We start from the raw sequence: 18813 nt of genomic DNA on the forward strand, positions 1-18813 counted from the left end.
GCTTCTCTCAAAAGCCTGAGCCTCCAACTTCCATTCTGAACTTTCTCCCCACTCAGCAGAGATGGAGAGGAGCAAAAGAATGAAGTGCTAACTCCACTTCTCACTTTGTTTGGATGCTTGGATCTGAAAAAGAGAGAAATGGGTGGTCAGGGTTTGGGGGGAAAATGAGCAAAAAGGACCACAATGGGGCTATTGATAACAAAATAACTACATGGGATAAATCACCTTGAGCTTCAGCACAGAGGTTCTCAAGCTCTGATTTGCATTAGAATCACCTGCAGTGCTTTTAAAACACTCAGTGCCTGGGCCCAATCCAGTCCAAATGCATCAGCCTCTGGGGCAAACCTAGGCATCCCAGGCATCGAAAACTAGTGCTTTATCATCTACCTCAAAAGTGGTCTGTGGAAGAGCAACCAGAACCTCACCTGAGCTCTTGTTATTAATGCAAAATTTCAAGCCCCACCCCAGACATACTGAATCAGAATCTTTTTTTTTTAAGACCCCAGGTGGTCAATTTGCACTCTGAAATTTCAGAAGCACTGTTTTAGTACCCTCAACTAACAACACTACACCTTGAAATCACCTAGAGAGCTGGAAAATAATACTAGTCCTTGGATTTACACAACTTGCTCAGCTATATTCTCATGTAAGTACTAGACCAAGTATAATAAAAGCTTACTGTAACTTCAACAATTATTATTGAATCAATAATTATTGATCACACATATACACATACACATTAGCTTTTATCCATTGCTGTAATTCCTCATATACTTTTTTTTTATAGCATAGGTCAGCAAACATCAGCCTGCAATAGCCATCAAATTTGCCCCCCATTTTTTTGGTGTGTGGTGCTGAGGATTGAACCCAGGGCCTTGTACATGTGAGACAAGCACTCTATCAATTGAGCTATATCCCCAGCCTCACCCTTCATTCTTTTTTGATAAGAAAGTATTAGAACACAGCCCCTCACTTCACTTACCTATTTCTAGGATTGCTTTTATGCAACAGATGAATTCGTTTCCACAGAGACCACTTGGCTTGCAAATGCTAAGACATTTACCATCTAGTCTTTTATGGAAAATCTTTGCCAAACTATATTTTATAGTAATTTGCCACTGCTCTTAATTTGCCTACAGCTACCATATAGTTCAAGCTTTTTTCAACTTCATTTACTCATCTATTTACCTTTCCTATTTCCTTTTGCTTTGTTCACTCTCAATAAATATTCTAGAATGATTCAGATATTTGTAATATTTTACACATATCCCCAACAGCCACACTTACTAGAATTGCGATTGTCAGTCTCCAGGCTAACATCTTTGTGTATTTCAGCAAGTCAACCTGTCCGACTTTGTGTCTTCAGTTTAGCCTGTCTCTCATTGTGCCTTTGTTAATTGAAGGCCATCAGTCATCCCGCTTCTGGGAGCATCAGAGTGGAACAATTCCTGACTAACCTTTTTTGACTGATTCTCCGTAATTACATATTCATCACAGAGACTATTTAAAGTGTACTCATTTTTAAGTCATTGCAATCTATTCCAATCATTTTCTTGCTGTGAGGCATTTAAATTTTATTAATATGCAAAGCTACTGCCTTGTATGAGGTGGAATAGACTTCTTCCATTTTATCTGCATTTCAACGTTTACACTTTATAATGTTGCTTTTGGTTTATAATTCATTATATATGATATTAACTGTACCACATGGACCAAGATTTATTCTCTTTTTTCCTGTGATATAATTTTCTGTGCATGATTTTTCTCATCCCAAAAGTTCAATTCTTCTATGAAGTTTATTGGGAACTAAAAGTACCAATTTAAAATATATTTTAGAAGTATAAATAAATAAGTATAAATGAAAACATTCTAAGGCAGGAACAGCCATGCATTTTTAAATTTTTTTAACCAAATAGTTATTCCTTCAACAAATCATGTTGGGTTCTGTGGCATGTTCTACGTTATGTTTGGCACTAGGGCACAGTGTGGCCAGGGCACAGTTCCTAGTCATAGTCTGATAGACTTAGAAATAAATATCTCCAATCTAATCTGGTAAGATCTAAAAGAGATATAAACACAAAGTGCTGTGTGAGTCCAGGAGAGAAAAGGGGGTCTAATTCTTACCTGGGGAGTTAAAAAAACATCTACCATGGAGTGAGATAGAGCCTTAAAGTGTGACTTGGAGCTCTACAAATGAAGAAGAAAGGAAAACATACTTTAGCTATGTTCATTTGCTTCCGGGGAAGCAATAGAGAAGGAGAGTTAAAAAGACAGAAGTATAAGGGGATAGAGTTGGTAAAAGAAGACCCCCAGAGGAGTGGAGAGGCATGGATTTACCTTATCCAGGAAGAGGGATTATTTTTTTCTTAAGGAATTTCACAAAACTCTTCTCTCAAAGGTTGTCACCGATTTACCAATTAACATCACTATTTGTCTCTTCAGAACTTGCCCTTCTTGATCATTCTATAGCACTTAGTGGTGGCTAGTCCTTTCTTCCTTGCCTGCCTTGTCCTCACTTGGTTTGCCTAGGATTAATCTATAGAGAAATACATAGAGCTAAGAGGGAGGCTAGGTCATAGATTTTACCTTGGACCTCTTTAATTCTTGCTCTATATATCTGCCGCCTTGAGCTCAGCCACATCCATGGCCAATCTGTCTCTTTCTCCTCCCAGGTGTGTTTGTTTTGTTTGTTGTTTTGTTTTTAATGACAAAACTTGCACATCCACCTGTGAAACTTTTCCCCTGGATGTTCTCAAAAAACTGAGTAAGCAAGTCTCAAAATGAATTCATTGTCTATTTGCCAAACCCTCCCTAGGTTTGCCATACCTGCCCCACTCTCTCAAGTAATAAACTTTAGAGTCACCCTAGACTTATAGCTCTTAGCCTGAACAGACTTGATATCTCCCCCCTTTCTATGTGCTCCTCTTCTTCCTAATGACCCATATCCTTTTGTTGTTGTTGTTTTGTTCTGATTCCAGGAATTGAACTTAGGGGCACCTGACCACTGAGCCACTTCCCCAGCCCTATTTTGTATTTTATTTAGAGACAGGGTCTCACTGAGTTGCTTAGTGCCTTGCTTTTGCTGAGGCTGGCTTTGAACTGGTGATCCTCCTGCCTCAGCCTCCAGAGCCGCTGGGATTATAGGCGTGCACCACCACAACCGGCTCATATCCTTTTTGGGCAATAATTATCTGTGATCTAATAATTTCTGTAATCTCTGTACCTTTCTGGGATCTCAAATCACAAAATTCAACTCTGGCTAATCAAAGCAGAAAATAAATTTTCTGAAAGACATCCAGTAACATACTTGGAAAGCTGTAGGACCACGCTTAGAAAATGGGAAGCATCATACAAAGTAGAACCTTATCTCCCATCTACCTTTATACTTTTCCTTAAGAGGAAATATGCTCAGATGTTAGGTTGTGCAAAGTGATAATCTAGTTCTTATAACCCTCTTTTAGTAGATGCTGTTGGTGCTTTGCCCAGATCCACTTGACCAGCAGGACACAGCTGCTTGTGAGTATACGGCAGCTGACGGCTTATGTCTGTGACCTTTTCAGGAGGATTATCCTTGGCCAACTGAGACAGCCAAAGTCCAGGGATACAGAAGAACAAAAGCAGTGAGTTTTATGATCCAGAGACCATTTTTTTTATCTAGCGAAGGTGAGACTTTGCCTTAAACCACTTCCTTGCTTGGTTCCTTCACTGGCCCTATCCTGCTGCATGGCTTTCTCCTGAGTTCATTCTGGAAGGATCTACTTCCAGGAAGCCCAACCAAAAACTTACCTTCAAACAGAGTTGATTATTCTCTGTGTTACTACAATTTCTACTTTGTTCCTTGTTAATGACATTTAACACTTTGTATGGCTATTTTTGGTTCATGGGTCAATATCCCTTAATAGGCTATGGAAACTGTGAATGCAGGGAACATGTGCATTTTTCTCTCCTTAAGCCCTACCATATATATAAACAGGAGCTTATAAGTGGTAGGATGAACTTAATAAAAAATAAAGTCAGATCATAGTAGATCAAAGAATGAATAAAAATAAGGCTACAGAGACAATAAGTGTCACAATAGGCTCTTGTTCCAGTGTCTAAATGTACCCAGAAGTGTCATTATTGGCTTACCTATTTCATCTGCTAACTAGAGTGTGGGTGATTGAGCAAAAACACATTTTTAGTAATTAGTCTCTGCCCAGAAGAATTTCTTCCCAGATATAAAGTTCACATAATCTGGTTAATTTCCCAAATAGGTCATGCATATTCTTTCTTTCTTTGTTAGTTTCATTACTGTTTACTCAGGAAGGGTAAATTTAAAATTTAAAAATTTATGACTTAGTAGATTTAAAATTTATGACTTAGTAGTTTGTTTCATTTATTCCAAATGGTTCTAGATTGATTAGCCTATTACCTCATCTATGAAAATCTGTGTGTGATAGATATAGGACAAATAATCTTACAAAGGGCTGAGGATATAGCTTAGTGGTAGAGTGCTTGCCTAGCATGCATGAGGTCCTGGGTCCCATCCACAGCACCACAATAATAGTAATAACAATAATTTTACTGAGCATTTACCATATACAATATATTGTGGTATCAATTATCGGGGGATAGGAGGTTGAAAAGAAAGAATAGAAACTGTTTCTATGCTGCAGGAGTTTGAGCTAGCTAGAATCATGGCACAGTTTAGGATCACTTATAAAGGACCTTATCAACATATTTCAAGTTAATTAATAATTAATGCTTAGAGCTGGGGTTGTGGCTCAGCAGTAGAGCACTTGCCTCACATATGTGAGGCCCTGGGTTCGAGCCTCAGCACCACATAAAATAAATAAATAAAATAGAGGTATCGTGTCCAACTAAAACTAAAAACTAAATATTTAAAATAATAGTAATAATTAATGCTGAGCCTGTAAGGACCAATAGGATATAGTATGACAGAATGATAGCAAGAACTAGGCCAATAAAGAAAGGAAGTTTTCTGGAAAGAAGCTTTCCTCAAGTTTGATAATGAACTTATTTTAAAAGACACTTTCTTAATATTCCTATCTAGCCCATGCTTTCTTATTTCTTTTTTTCTATTTATTTTTTTGTTTTTTAAATTTTTTTTGTTTTTATTGGTTCTTTTTAGTTATACATGACAGTAGATTAATTTTGACATAACTGCACAAGCATGGAATATATCTTGTTCTAATTCAGTCCCCAGTACCTCTCCTTCCTCTTCTCTTTCCCTACTCCTTGCTCCCTTCCTTCTATTGATCTTTCTTCCACTTACCTGCAGTTATTTATTTTTTAAAATAATTTCTTGTGGATGTACACAATGGTGAGATTCACTGTGGTATATTCATATATGTACATAGGAAAGTTAGAGCAGACTCATTCCACTGTCTTTCCTTTTCCTGTCCCCACCCCCTTCATTTCCCTTTGTATACTCCATTGAACTTCTATTCTCCTCCGTCAAGCCTTCTTATTTCTGCTCTAAAATACCCAAGCCACAATTCTAAACATGCTATATTCAAATACTAGAATGAATTAAGTAGATGGAGACCAGTCTGTATCTCAAGCTGAGAGTGTCACAGGGCTGCCACTTGGTGAAAATGTCATTATGCCATTGGTTCAAGTTCTAGCCCGCAAATTGTTAATGCAAGGGTTTATTTCTCTCAAAGAATCTCAGGGTGTACAGGTTCCACATGAGAGATCAGTGACCTTTTTCTGTAAAGTGTAAGTATTTTAGCCAGATGTGGTGGTGCACACCTGTAATCCTAGAAGCTCAGGAGGCTGAGGCAGGAGAATTGCAAGTTCAAAGTCAGCCTCAGCAATTTAGTGAGGCCCTAAGCAATTCAGTGAAGGGATGTGGCTCAGTGGTTAAGTGCCCCTGGGTTCAATCCCTGGTACAAAAAAAAAGTGTAAGTATTTTAGAATTTACATCCCATATCATCTTTGTCACAACTATTTAACTCTACCATTGTAATGTGAAAGCAGTCAGTCAGAATATATTTATGTGGCTGTGTTCCAATAAAATTTTATTTACAAAATGAGTGGTTGCACAGATTTGTCCCAGAGGCTATAATTTGCCAATTCCTGTTAAAGAAGCCTGACTCACACCAACAATATTGCCCAACAATTACTGGTCAGATACAGATAAGGTTTACATATTCACAGGACAGATTACCTGCATGTCTTATCAGAAATTGACCACTAAAGAAGTTAAACTTTCAATCAGAAATTTGCTTAGCAAGCAACAGATCAAACCAACAAAATTGTTCTCGTGATTTGTGTTCTTCCAGAAGTGACCCTGAGCAATGGTTTGAATGCAAGTGTCTATTGGCAGATAATCCCAGGAAATATGAGTAAGGAAATAGAGAAGTAAAGCAGGGAAGGGTAGGAAGCTAATAAAATTTGTGTTATCAAGCAAGATGATGAAAATCAACTAGGGCAAAATCTCCTGGGAAAACATATGTCAGATTTATCTCACTCATGCAGCAAGGGAGCTGGAATATTTTTCCAGTAACTCCATCAGTTATTGGTTTGAAGGGACAGGCAGAGAGCACTCCAGTGTTCAGAGAAAGCCATCAAGCAAAAAGTTTCAGGGGCTGGCTGCTAGAAGTTGAGCAGCATATATGGACAAGGTAAATGCCAAGGACGTATAGTGGGGCACCAACAGCATGTTACGTTTGTTTTCTCCCAATTGATATTCATCAGGTAATATGACTTAATGAGTAAATTTTCTGTCATAGGTATTTTTCTCACATGGAACTGGTCATGTAGAAACCAACTAATCTTTCTCTTCATGATTTTGGACAGGCAAAAACACATACATATTTCTAACAATCTCTTTTCTTAAATATTCCTCATTAGCTAACCATAATTTTATTTTATTTTAGCTAACCATAATTTTAAATGCTAAAACAGAACATACTAGAATGGTCATAATTATAGATTTTTTTTAAAAACTGGTAAGTACTTTGTTTTATAGCTTCTCATTTGGCCTTGATTTATGGTGGTTCATTACTTACTATGCGTACTGTGCTGCCATATTTATTGTTAGAGGAGACCAAAGGCTGGCCTGTAGAAAAGGAGAAAGTAGATTAGCAGTGAAAGAATAAAGGTGGGCAATGAGGCAAGGGAATGAATTCCTGGAAGAAGCAGAAGCAGTAGAGGTTGGGCAGAAGTAGGGTGAGTAGAAATCACTGCATCCTGTAGGAAAAAGAAGAGATAGGAATAGACCTCTCCTGATTCCTACAATCTTTTTTTCCTCACCAGCACCACCACCACTACTACTACTAGTGGTGGTAATGGGAAGATTTGGGGGCATTCATTGAATATACCCAAGGTTTGAACCTTTGGACTCTCTTTATGGTTCTTCACCAGAGATGATATTTTCTTTCTCTTGGTTTGTTTGCTTGGGTTTATATTTCCAACTAAAGGAGTAAAATGCTTCTGATCACCTCCAGCATATTCCAGGAGAACCCAGGGTGAATTGTGTGGTCACAGCTGAATCAAAGAACAGGAAGATCAAAATTGTCTTCTTTGTCTGATCATGTGGACTCTTGGGGTATTAACTAATCAGGCAGAGTTATTTTAGGAGCAACTATGGAAAACCAGAGTGGGTAAGCAGTCTCTTGGTACACACCCAAGTTTGGGAACACAGTAACATAGAAGAAGGAACTCCATGATGCTGGCATGTTAGGAGCACAATTTTTAGGTTGTTCCATTGACTTTGTGAGCCACTGCCATTCTTAATGCCAAATAAGCAGTATAAGCCTAGTGGTTAAAAGCATGGGCTTCAGTGTCATGCTGACCTGAGGTAGATTACTGTTTCAACCACTTAGCTCTGCTGCATGCTCTATCCATTTAGATAAAAATGTCATACCTCACTGAGCTTCCTATGAAGAACCTACTTTCAAAAAGCATTTGAGGTCAATGCAGACTTTCTTAGAATTTTGCAGTGGAAACCAAGAGTTTACATCCTGTTCCTCAAAGCAATCAACTTCAAAATTTGTTTGACATTTATATTCTTCCAAGTTCTTTCTTGGGCTTCCTGTTACAATGATTTTCCTCTCTGTCCTTCATACAATTACTAATATATTGGCTCATCCATACCCCCACTTATTTTCTGTTCCATCTTGCTAGGCGATTCATTGACACCCTTCTGGCTCTCTAGGTCAACAACATATAGGGGTCTCCAGTTAACAGGACCCATTCGGCTTAGAAGGCAAATAGGATTATGTTATTAGTGGAAAGGGTGGGAGTTTCTTATGCTTCATGTCGCCCTAAGGACTTTTCTTTGTTGTGTGTGTGTGTGTTTACACTTTATTTCCCGAGAAAGAAACACATGGCAGCAACACATCCAGCTTCTCTCAGTTCCTTTGCCTACCCCTCTCCAGGGGTGAATAAGTAACTTTTTAAAAAATATAAACAGGAGCTAAGGCTGTAGCTCAGTGGCAGAGTGCTTGCCTACCATGTGTGAGGTGCTGGGCTCAATCCTTAGCACCACATATAAATTAATTAATTAATTAAATTAAAAAACAGAAAGCCTACCACCTCTTTTTTCTTTTTCTTTTATCATTTTTAAAGTTTTATTGATTTTATTTTTTATTTATTTTATTTTTTATTAAATACATGATAGTGGAATGCATTACAGTTCTTATTACACAGAGTACAATTTTTCATATCTTTGCATATAGAGTATGTTCACGCCAATTCATGCCTTTATACATGTACTTTGGGGGTTTTTTTGCATTACAATTCTTATTACACATATACAGCACAATTTTTCATATCTGTTTGTATATAAAGTATGTTAACACCCAATTTGAGTCTTCATACATGTACTTTGGATAATGATGTCCATCACATTCCACCGTCCTTGCTAATCCCCTGTCCCTTCCCTTCCCTTCCAACCCCTCTTCCCTATCTAGAATTCACCTATTCCTCCCATGCTCCCCCTCCCTACCCCACTATGAATCAGCCTCTTTATATCAGAGAAAACATTTGGCATTTGTTTTTTTTTTGAGATTGGCTAACTTCACTTAGCATTATCTTTTCCAATACCATCCATTTACCTGCAAATGCCATGATTTTATTCTCTTTTAATGATGAGTAAAAAAAAAATTAGAAACAGGAGGGAAAGCAACAGAGAGTGTATGGCAGCTGTGAAGGTGTGCCACTCAGATCACCCTTCAAGAGAGAACTTGCCATTCAGTTGTAAGGAGTGCAGCTAATTGACAGCCTCCAAAATTTTAAGATCACATTCTTCTTGGCAGCCTACCCAGTGACCAAACACAGAAGGAATGCTAAAATCTGCCCATTTCTGCCAATGTGAGACTCCAATATAAGGATTATTTACTCTGGAGTTCCCCAGTGGGTTGTGTGAGACTTTGTCCAATCTGCATTGAGATCCCAGGTTATCCCTACCCAATTCTGCTTCTTCTTTTCTTTTCTTTGATAGATGTCAGACTGTAGCATCATCTGAAGATTTTCCATGCCCAATTTGCTTCCTCCCACTTTTATCTTATTAAAAGGTTTTTAACCATAATAAGCTTTTTGCACTCCTAACTCTGTCTTAGAGGCTGCTTCCCGAAGATTCAACTAACACAGTGTAGTCCTATGGCTTGATTATTTACTTATGTGTTCTCTCTCTCTCTCTCTCTCTCTCTCTCTCTCTCTCTCTTTGTCCAGAGGATTCATGTACTCATAAACTCTATGAACTAAGTTTCCCAGAAAATTAATTCTCCTTGAAAGTAGGAGGTTGTATTCTTGGGTACATTGCTAGGGAGGGAGGTTTTGAGGTGCCCAGTATGTCTGCATCCAGTTTCATTATATAATTCAATCTTAGAATGACAACGCTGATATTTTTATCCTTATCTGTTTTATTCCTGTGGTTTTGATCTCAATTAGTTTGTGACTCAGGAGGGAAATAAAAAGGGCTGATTCATTTATCCTTTCAACCCCAGTATGAATAGGAAAAAAAAATTCTTACATGTAATTTGGAATACTTAAATGATTTTCCAAAGGTCACATAGGGCATTCCTTCTGCTCTTTTTTAATGAATTTATTTTTTTTTAATTAACCAAAGGCATGATCTTAAAAGGTGATAAAAATGAGCAGAATGATAGAATTTGATTACTAAAGAATTTTTACAATAATTGCTTCTGCAGATGGATCTATTGCTTCCTTGAAGATATAAAGGTAGAATATCTGGATCATGAGCATGAGGCTTTCCTAGAATTTTAGCATATGTATGTTCCATGGAGAAATTTCTTGGTCTTAGTGTATCCAGAAAGGACTCTAGCAGACAAGCTTTAGGATACTGGTTCTCTCACATTGTCTATGAGAACTTCTGTGCATACAGCCATTGCTGAAGTGTTGGTTCAGATATCTTTTCATTCTTTCCCAGATACCTGGCCTAATTTGCCTCAGGTGCCTACTTAAAGTGTCAATATTGGTATTATATCCATAGCCCCTCTGCTCATCAAAGACATCATGTGCAACTTCAGTGGACAGTATGTTCCCATATTACCAGAGACTTTTTACCTCAAGTGCCTATATTTCTCTGACTTAGAATAATCTCTGGCTATGGGAGAGTGCTAGGCCTACCTATGTGCTAGGCCAGGAAGTGCCAGGGAATTTAATGCCAAAGGAGTACCTTCTAACCAATGTAGAACATGAGTTACTGGGAACATCTCCAATTTCCTCACTCTCTTGGAGGAATAATTCTGCAACATGATCCATAAAGTCTCTCAGAAGGTGCCCAATACATTGAGTCCCCTAGCAATAACCCACTTATTAACATATCTTGTATTGAATGTTCTCCTTTTTCTTTCTAGTTTCCTCCTCTGTGCTTCCTAATATCAACCCCTGCTGTGAACTAAATGTTTGTGTCACTCCAAAAGTCGTACGTTGAAATTCCACCCCCCAGTACTATGGTGTTTGGACAGTGATTAATTTTTAGGGTTGAGCCCTCATTATGAGATCAATGCACTTATAGGACAGTGACATTGCTCCTCAGGTGCCAGGCCTTGCAGTCAGCCTACTGGTCCGTGCCAAGAAGCAGCAGTGGAGCGATGGAGTGGTAGAACAGCAAAGTGGTGGACCGAGTGGGTTGGAGCTCTCTGCACTTCAAGAGAGAGGCACGATGGGCCAGTGCTAAGGTGAGCCATGGCAAGCCTATCTGCCACCCTCTATCAGCCTAGATTCCACACAATGGAGATGCCTGCTGCAGAACCACACTCTAACGGGCAGTGCAGTGCCAGACACCCCACTGAGCATGTACAGTCAATGACTTCATCCTCCTACTTCCAGAAGGTGAGAGAAAATGGAAATGGGGCAGACTTGAATGACTCAAGAATTGACCAATAGCTGCGTGTGGTGGCACATGCCTGTAATCCCAGCAGCTGGGGAGGTTGAGGCAGGAGAATCGTTGAATTCAAAGTCGGCCTCAGCAATCTAGCAAGGCCCTAAGCAAATCAGGGAGACCCCGTCTCAAAATAAAATATAAAAAAGGACTGGGGATGTGGCTCAGTGGTCAGGTGCCCCCAGTTCAATCCCCAGTATCCACCCCCCAAAAAAGAATGGACCAATAGTGTTAGTACATTTCCAAGCCCTAATTAGCATAAGTTTAAATCAATAATAGTGAACAAGTGCTATATAAACCCCCTAGACTAGCACACTCACAGAGAAATCCTGTTGTGGGTTCTGTCTTTTGGTGCAAGTAATTTTGTGTGGAGTTCTTTTCCCGTTTTGAGTAAATCCTACTGTTAACTCACTCATCTTGGTCTGTAGGTTTCATTCTTGGAATTAGAGGAGAACCCAGAAAGAAGAAGAAATTGAAGATGAGTTGCTGGGGTCACCCTCAACACTGGAGGGCGTTACCTGCCATTAAGAGCTGTAACACTTTTTGGCTGTAGGGGCATGCAGCTTGTGCCAATTCCAACTGTCAGTGGATGCAGTGAATTGAGTTTCATCTCAAAACTTCAGTTTCAAAGCAAAGAGCTTGTTCTTCCCTGCCATGGAAGAAGGACAGAGCAAGAAAACGTCCATCTTCAAACCAGGAAGAGCTCTCACTAGAACCCAAGTGTGCTGGCACCCTGATCTCTGAAGTCGAGCTTTCAGACTGGTAAGCAATAAATGTTTGGTTTTGAAGCCCCCCCACCTGCTGCCCCAGTCTGTGATCATTGGATACAGTAGCCTTAACTAAGACACCCCCAAATAAACCGTTTATATCCGAACCCTATTCTCATGATCTATGTTGGGAAGAACTTAAACTAAGATCTCAACTCTGGTCCTAGCAGACTTTCATTAGAAGCAGACATGTGGAGTATAGCTGAGTCACAGAAATTGTAGAGTTCTAGATGCTGCTAGTTTATGTGTGTTTCTGTTCCTTACAAGCTAAACACCCTTGACTTGACCAAAAGGCCAAATGAATTCAAGCTTGCTTCAACAGTGTCTATTCACATAAGACAATTCTCACTTGCAATGGAGAAACTGAGCTAGCTAGAAAGTTGTTTGTTAGATGTTGAGAGCCACAGCTGAAGCGCCCCAGCAAACTTCCAGCTGATTGGCTCATAGAGGCCCCAGCAAACTTCCAGTTGATTGGCTCCTCTGCGGTGATGCTTATTGGGCTGTTTCCCCGCCCTTTCAGACCACAGAGCTGCTCATTAGGGGACTCTTTTGGCTCCGCTCACATGATCCAGCCAATTGGCGGGAGGAGTTGGGGTTGAGAGGCTCCCCGGAAGAGCCGGTGGTGGCAGTTGGGCTCTGAGGGAATTCCTGGAGAGCCTGCTTGGTTCAGCGTGCCTTCTAAAAATAAAGTTTGTTCTTGCTTAACAAGTAACTAGTGAATTGTGCCCAGCCAGACTGCAGCAGTTAATGACAAGCTTTTTAAACCATAATATTCTAAAATGTGGGAGAAGCTCCAGTCCCAACAGCAGCTCATTATTAAATCACTTTGAAGTTTTTAAAGTAGGCCTGGAAACATTTCTACAGAGAGATATTTCATTCATTTTGTTTTATTTGACTCTTGTTAGCTTCTAATTAGCCCCCAAAGAAGGTAGAATATCCTATTTTAAAGTACCAAATTATTAACTATTATCAAAAATAAATAAGTAGAGAAAATTTTTCTAACCAACCCTGCTGCCATAATAAAGTAGAAAAAGAATGGACCTGGGTGTTTTTTTTTTAATATTTTCTTATTTGTAGATGGACACAATACCTTTATTTTATTTATTTATTTTTATGTGGTGCTGAGGATCCAACCTAGTGCTTTACACATGCAAGGTGAGTGTTCTACCACTGAGCTCCAGCCCCAGCCCTGGATTTGAGGTTTCTAAGGTCTGGATACTCCCAGCTCTACTATTTAATAATTGAGTTTTATGGGATAAAGTCACTAAATTTCTCTAAGACTTCTTTCTTTTTTCCAGTGCTGAGGATTGAACCCAGGGACGTTCTACCACTGAGCTACATCCCCATTTATTTTTATTTTTTTAATTTTGAGACAAGTTCTTGCTAAATTGCTGAGACTGGCCTTGAACATGGGATCATCTTGCCTCAGCTTCCTGAGTGGCTGTAATTACAGATGTGAGCCACCATGCCTGGCTGAGATTCGGTTTTCTATAAAATTGAAAATACTGGTGTAGATAATCTCTAGCTCTTGTTCTCATACTGTGCAGGGTTTCTCTTTCTACATCTTCAATCAAAGAATGCCAAACCATAAATTCTTTTTCAAGTACATTTATTCTTTATTGATTCATTTAGAGTAGCCTTCCTGAGTAGCCTGGCTGCGATTCAGTTTTCTATAAAAATGAAAAGACTGGTGTAGATAATCTCTAGCTCAATACTTTTATTTTAATCACTTTAGAATAGAATTTACCAACAGGAAGCATAGTTAATTCAGAGGCATTTTTATAGAGTAATCCCAGGTTTTTGGTATAGGTTCATTTCATCCATAAAGTCAAGAGAATGCAATCAAGCTGTGTATAACCTCAGCACATCAGACACATTTTCATAAGGGAGCTACATATTATATCCCAAATAGATAAAGAAATGGCAAAAATAGTAATGAATGGTTTCATCAGTGGATTATGACATTATCTGCTGGCAATATTAGTCTGATTGTTACTGATGCAATAAAGGCAGACAACTATCTGCGAGAGTAATAAATCTAAGCAAAAATTGTGAATTGTTCTTAGTTTAAACATGGAGTAACCATCCTGCTAACCTAAGAGAAATCCATGCAGTAAATCACTTCAGGAGGAATAAGAATCCAGAAAATTCTGCTTCTAAAGGGTAAAGCATCATTTTCATTTTGAGACCTACTTTCAGATACTAAATTAAATTTTAGATGGCCTCAGCTTTTTTCCTGTTTCTAAAAGACCCAACTCACAAATTTGTCATGCCTCCAGTTTCCAAAAGCTGGCACTGGTAGTCTTTTCTCAGATGAATTCCAAGTCTCGTTCAGCTTGGCTAGTTAATTATAGTCATTATCATGAAAAATACTAGGTCACATTAGTTCCATTTTTTTCTTTGCAGAAGAGAGTAATGTGTGAATGTTTAGTCAGGTCATTTTGTATTCAGCAACTAACTCTGGCTTTTATTACTCGGCTGTGACATTGGTAGAGGTCACCTGCAAAGCCATAGGCAGGCAGGATAGAGTAACTTGTGCAAGGAATGTGACAACTAAATAATGTAATAGAATTGGTTTGTTTCTGCAACACAAATGCACTGAGATATTGGTTCACCTTTAACTCTGTCATCTGCGGAAAATGACTTGGTTTCTCTTGTTCCTAAAATGTTCTATCTGTAAAATGGGGGTATAATTTTATTTCTTGAAGATCAGTGGCTGAACAAAAAGAACAAGGAATAAAGAAAACATAGGAGAACAAAGAGTCCCCAGCTTCAGAAGAAATTGTGAATCAGGAAATGTATGGCCTTCCTTTTGGTCCTCAAAGCTCCTCTGAAATGACAGAAAAGGGATTTTTTTTTAAGATAGAAGCTTGAAAAGCTAAGTAAAATAGGAGATAATAGCAACAAAATTTGGAAGCTGAAAAGCAGTCAGTGGCCTAGAAAACCTAAGAAATCTGAATTGTTAACTGCATAGTGGAAAGCTGTGAACCAAATAGCTATACGGAGCATCATGGGAAGGGCTTTAGGAATTGTTGGTAACAGTGAACCCTGGAAGTTGGGATGAGGGTTGAGCTGAAAGCAAAAGGATTGAATGAAATTGTGTATATGAACCATTTAGAGGCCACATCCCTTACCTAATTCTGTGCAGCATTTGACTGCCCTGCCTGCACTCTAGCAGCAACTGAAATTTGTTTTTTTGAAAAAGAATATATCAGGGGACATCTGAACTGGGGAACACCAGGTACAGTTAAGGTCAGAAGAGCTATATGAAAAATAGGGGATTAAGTAAACATTTAGACGAAATGCTGCTTCTCCTAGCCCTCTTCTTCTACTTGGCTCCTATAGAAATGACAATCAGACTTGAGTCCCATGTTGCTAACCAAGGTATCTCATTGCCAGTTATTGAATTATAGTTTTCCTAACTGAAAGGTTATGTTATAGGGAGATTCTGTAATTCCATCATGAGGCTCATAATGTCTGATTTTCTTGTCTTTTGTAAAATTGCAGACCTGATGATCACAGCCTGGGTTCATCATATCATTAGAAATCAAGAAATGATAATATTCTAACTCTATCATGCTTTCTTCATTTATGGCTAGAATACCTCTAAAACCAGAAAATTTCCCTCATCAACTATCTGCCTACTTTGACATAAATGTGTACAGGAAAGTCAGGATAAATGGTTGGTTCTTTCCCCTTATTACCAGCTTTCAAAATAATAAGTTGTTTTCCTGGCAAAGATTTAAGATTTTTTGATGTGTTTTAATTATTATTGTTAATATTGGTGTCCTCTTTCTTTTTTATAATCATTTCTATTTTTATATCAAAGCTATATATGCAGAGTATAGTCAAATCATTTACTCATTTTCTACCTTCCAAAGGCAGCTATTTTCACTTCTCTTAGCTAATTAGCTTGATATCTTTACCAACCCATGCTCATTATTTTCTTTTCAGTTTTCAGCATTATGTACTGACTTTTCAATACTGAAAATGAGGATTTAGCTCAATTCTACCCTCCCAGCCTCTACCCCACACAGGCATCCATCACCTATAATCTTCATATAGTTATAGCATAATTACATTTAGTTCAATATTAAATATTTTTATTGACTGTGTAAATATTATTCATAACTGAGGCCTATACAACACCCTGGTTATTCTTCCATCTTTGTACATTTTTTTTATTTTACCTGGAGTTAATGATTGCCATTGGTTGTTTGCTCACTTAATTTTCTATATTCTTATTACCAATTCAGTCTCCAACTCTTCATTAACGATGTAAATATTGTGTTAACACTTTTAATGTATCAGGTCCTCTTTCCATGTTGACACCTTGAATAAACTTTCTGAAGTTTTTAGACTGCATCCAACCAAGTCTTCTGGTGTAAGGATGTCATTCTGTGATCTCCCTCACCTGTAAGCTGGTGCGATCCTGTGACCTCTTCAGATATACCCACTGTTCCCTGGCTTCCTTACCTCTCTTTCCTTTGATGGGTCTATTTTTAACTTTTGCTAAGAATCTGATAGGTTCAGGCATTTGAAAATTCATGTCCTTCAGTTATGGGGCATTTAATTCCCAATTCTTTAATAATCTCTTCTCCATTTTCTTTGTCCTTTTTTTTTTTCTGAACTTATCATTGATTGGATGCTGAACCATCCAGGTTGGTCCTTTAATTTTCTTACCTTTTCTGTATTACCTCTTTGTCCTCTCACTCAGCTTTCTGGAAGATTTTCTCAGCTTTATGTTCTCAGCTTTTAATCTCTTTATTACAATTTTAATCTCCAAAAGACTTTTTTGTTTGTTTGCTCTCTTCCTTTTACTGGCACCCTCTTCTTATTTCATAAATGCAATGTTCTCTTTTCACTCTGAGGATATTAATGAAACCCTTTTCTTTACAATTTTCTTCTCCTTATAAACTTGATTTTTCCCCTCACTCCTTTAATTGAATGTTTGTTTGGTTTTGTTTGGCCTTCACATTTCAGACTAGAGGATTTCCTCAGAAGATTGCTCTCTTTGGTTTATCTGTTCATACTTAACAATGAAGTATTTAAGAGCTGGATACTCTGTGGGAGCAGGTGGGTTTTTGTCAAGTTTAGCTGATATGGTGATGTGACTGGCATGTTCCTTTGGAGTAATCTCTGATGTCAACATCCACAGTGAAGGGCTATCTAGACATTATGAGCCTCATGGTGAAAGTACAGAATCTACCTATAAAGTGATCCTTCAGTTAAGTAGGGAAAAGATAAACAATCCAATAAACAGCATCAGGCAGTTGGTTAGCCTCATGGGGAAAAATGAGTATGTACCTCACACCATGCACCACATTTTCATGCATTGATAACCAAATGTGAAAAGGCAAACTTTCAAAGTTTTGGAAGGAAATAATCATTTTAAAATTTTCTTTGTGGTTTGATGTAGGGAATGGGTTCTTAAATAAGACATTAAAATTTAAGCCACAGTGGGAAAGATTGATAAATTTAACTATATGAAAATTCAAATGCCTATGTATCCAAAGACACCACAACAATAAGAGGACTAAACCTAGACTGTGAAGAAATTCTTGTGACACATATAACTGACACTATTAGTTATCAGACCATATCAAACACTACTATAAATCAATGTCAGTTGGGGCGTGGTGGCACACACCTGTAATCCCAGCAGCTTGGGAGACTGAGGCAGGAGGATTGTAAGTTGAAAACCAGCCTCAGCAACATAGCAAGACTCTGTCTCAAAATAAAATATTTTAAAAGGGCTGGGAGTGTGGTTATGTGCCCCTGAGTTCAATACCTAGTACAAAAAAAAAAAAATCAATGTCAGAAAGACAACCTAATAAAAAAAATGAGCAAAAAAAAATGAAAAATAGAAATAAGGAATTCATAGACTAGGAAAAATTATTGACCAATGAACAAACTAATGATATAATAATTCATCTGGGAGATGAATATTAAAACAACTACAAGATGCCTTGACATCCATCAGATTGACAAAACATAAAAGTTTGATGATACCATGGGTTGGTGTGGATGTAAAGCAATTCAATCTCTCTGACTTTGATGGTAGTGATTGTAAATTGTCTCAACCATTTTGATTTAAAGATTGGCAATATCCAGTAAAAGGATATATCCATATTTAAGACCCAGCATTTCTGACCCTAAGCATACTCCCTAAAGAAATTCATGTGTAGAAATGAGTAGATATTTACAGGATTATTTTTGTAGGAATATAACTAAAATAGCTGTAATACTCATCAATGCAGAATAGATAAGTATATGGTGATATAGTAGTGATATATGATGAAATACTATGCAGCTATGAAAATTAACCCACTGGGGTTACATGTATCAATAGAGACAGATCTCAAGAGCCTATAATGATCAAGAATAATAATTTACAGAAGATAGGTATGGTATCATACTGTTTATATATAATCAACAGGCAAAATAAATGTATAAATTTTATATACATACATACACACATAAAGTATGATGCATGAATGGAAATAAACATCATATTTAGGCTTATGATAATCTCTAGAGTGGGAGGATACATAAGATCTGATAAGGGTATAGTCTTAAAATCATCCAGCTAAAAACAATAATAAGAAATGGCTATAGCAGCATTTTTGAAGTCTCATCACTGATTATATACATGAAGTATTCAGAGAATTTTTAATGATGTGATAAAAC

The 18813-nt window shown here is 37.9% G+C and overlaps 1 long non-coding RNA gene across 1 annotated transcript; it reads left to right on the forward strand.

The window, feature by feature from the left end:
* The first annotated feature begins 3549 nt into the window (after positions 1-3549).
* LOC125614157 lies at positions 3550-12115 on the forward strand. Its single transcript, XR_007344802.1, has 3 exons — positions 3550-3663; positions 11012-11153; positions 11785-12115. It is a non-coding gene; the product is annotated as an uncharacterized LOC125614157 (long non-coding RNA).
* The last annotated feature ends 6698 nt before the right edge of the window (positions 12116-18813 follow it).

Source organism: Marmota marmota, unplaced genomic scaffold, assembly GCF_001458135.2.
Source record: "Marmota marmota marmota unplaced genomic scaffold, marMar, whole genome shotgun sequence".
NCBI lineage: Eukaryota > Metazoa > Chordata > Mammalia > Rodentia > Sciuridae > Marmota > Marmota marmota.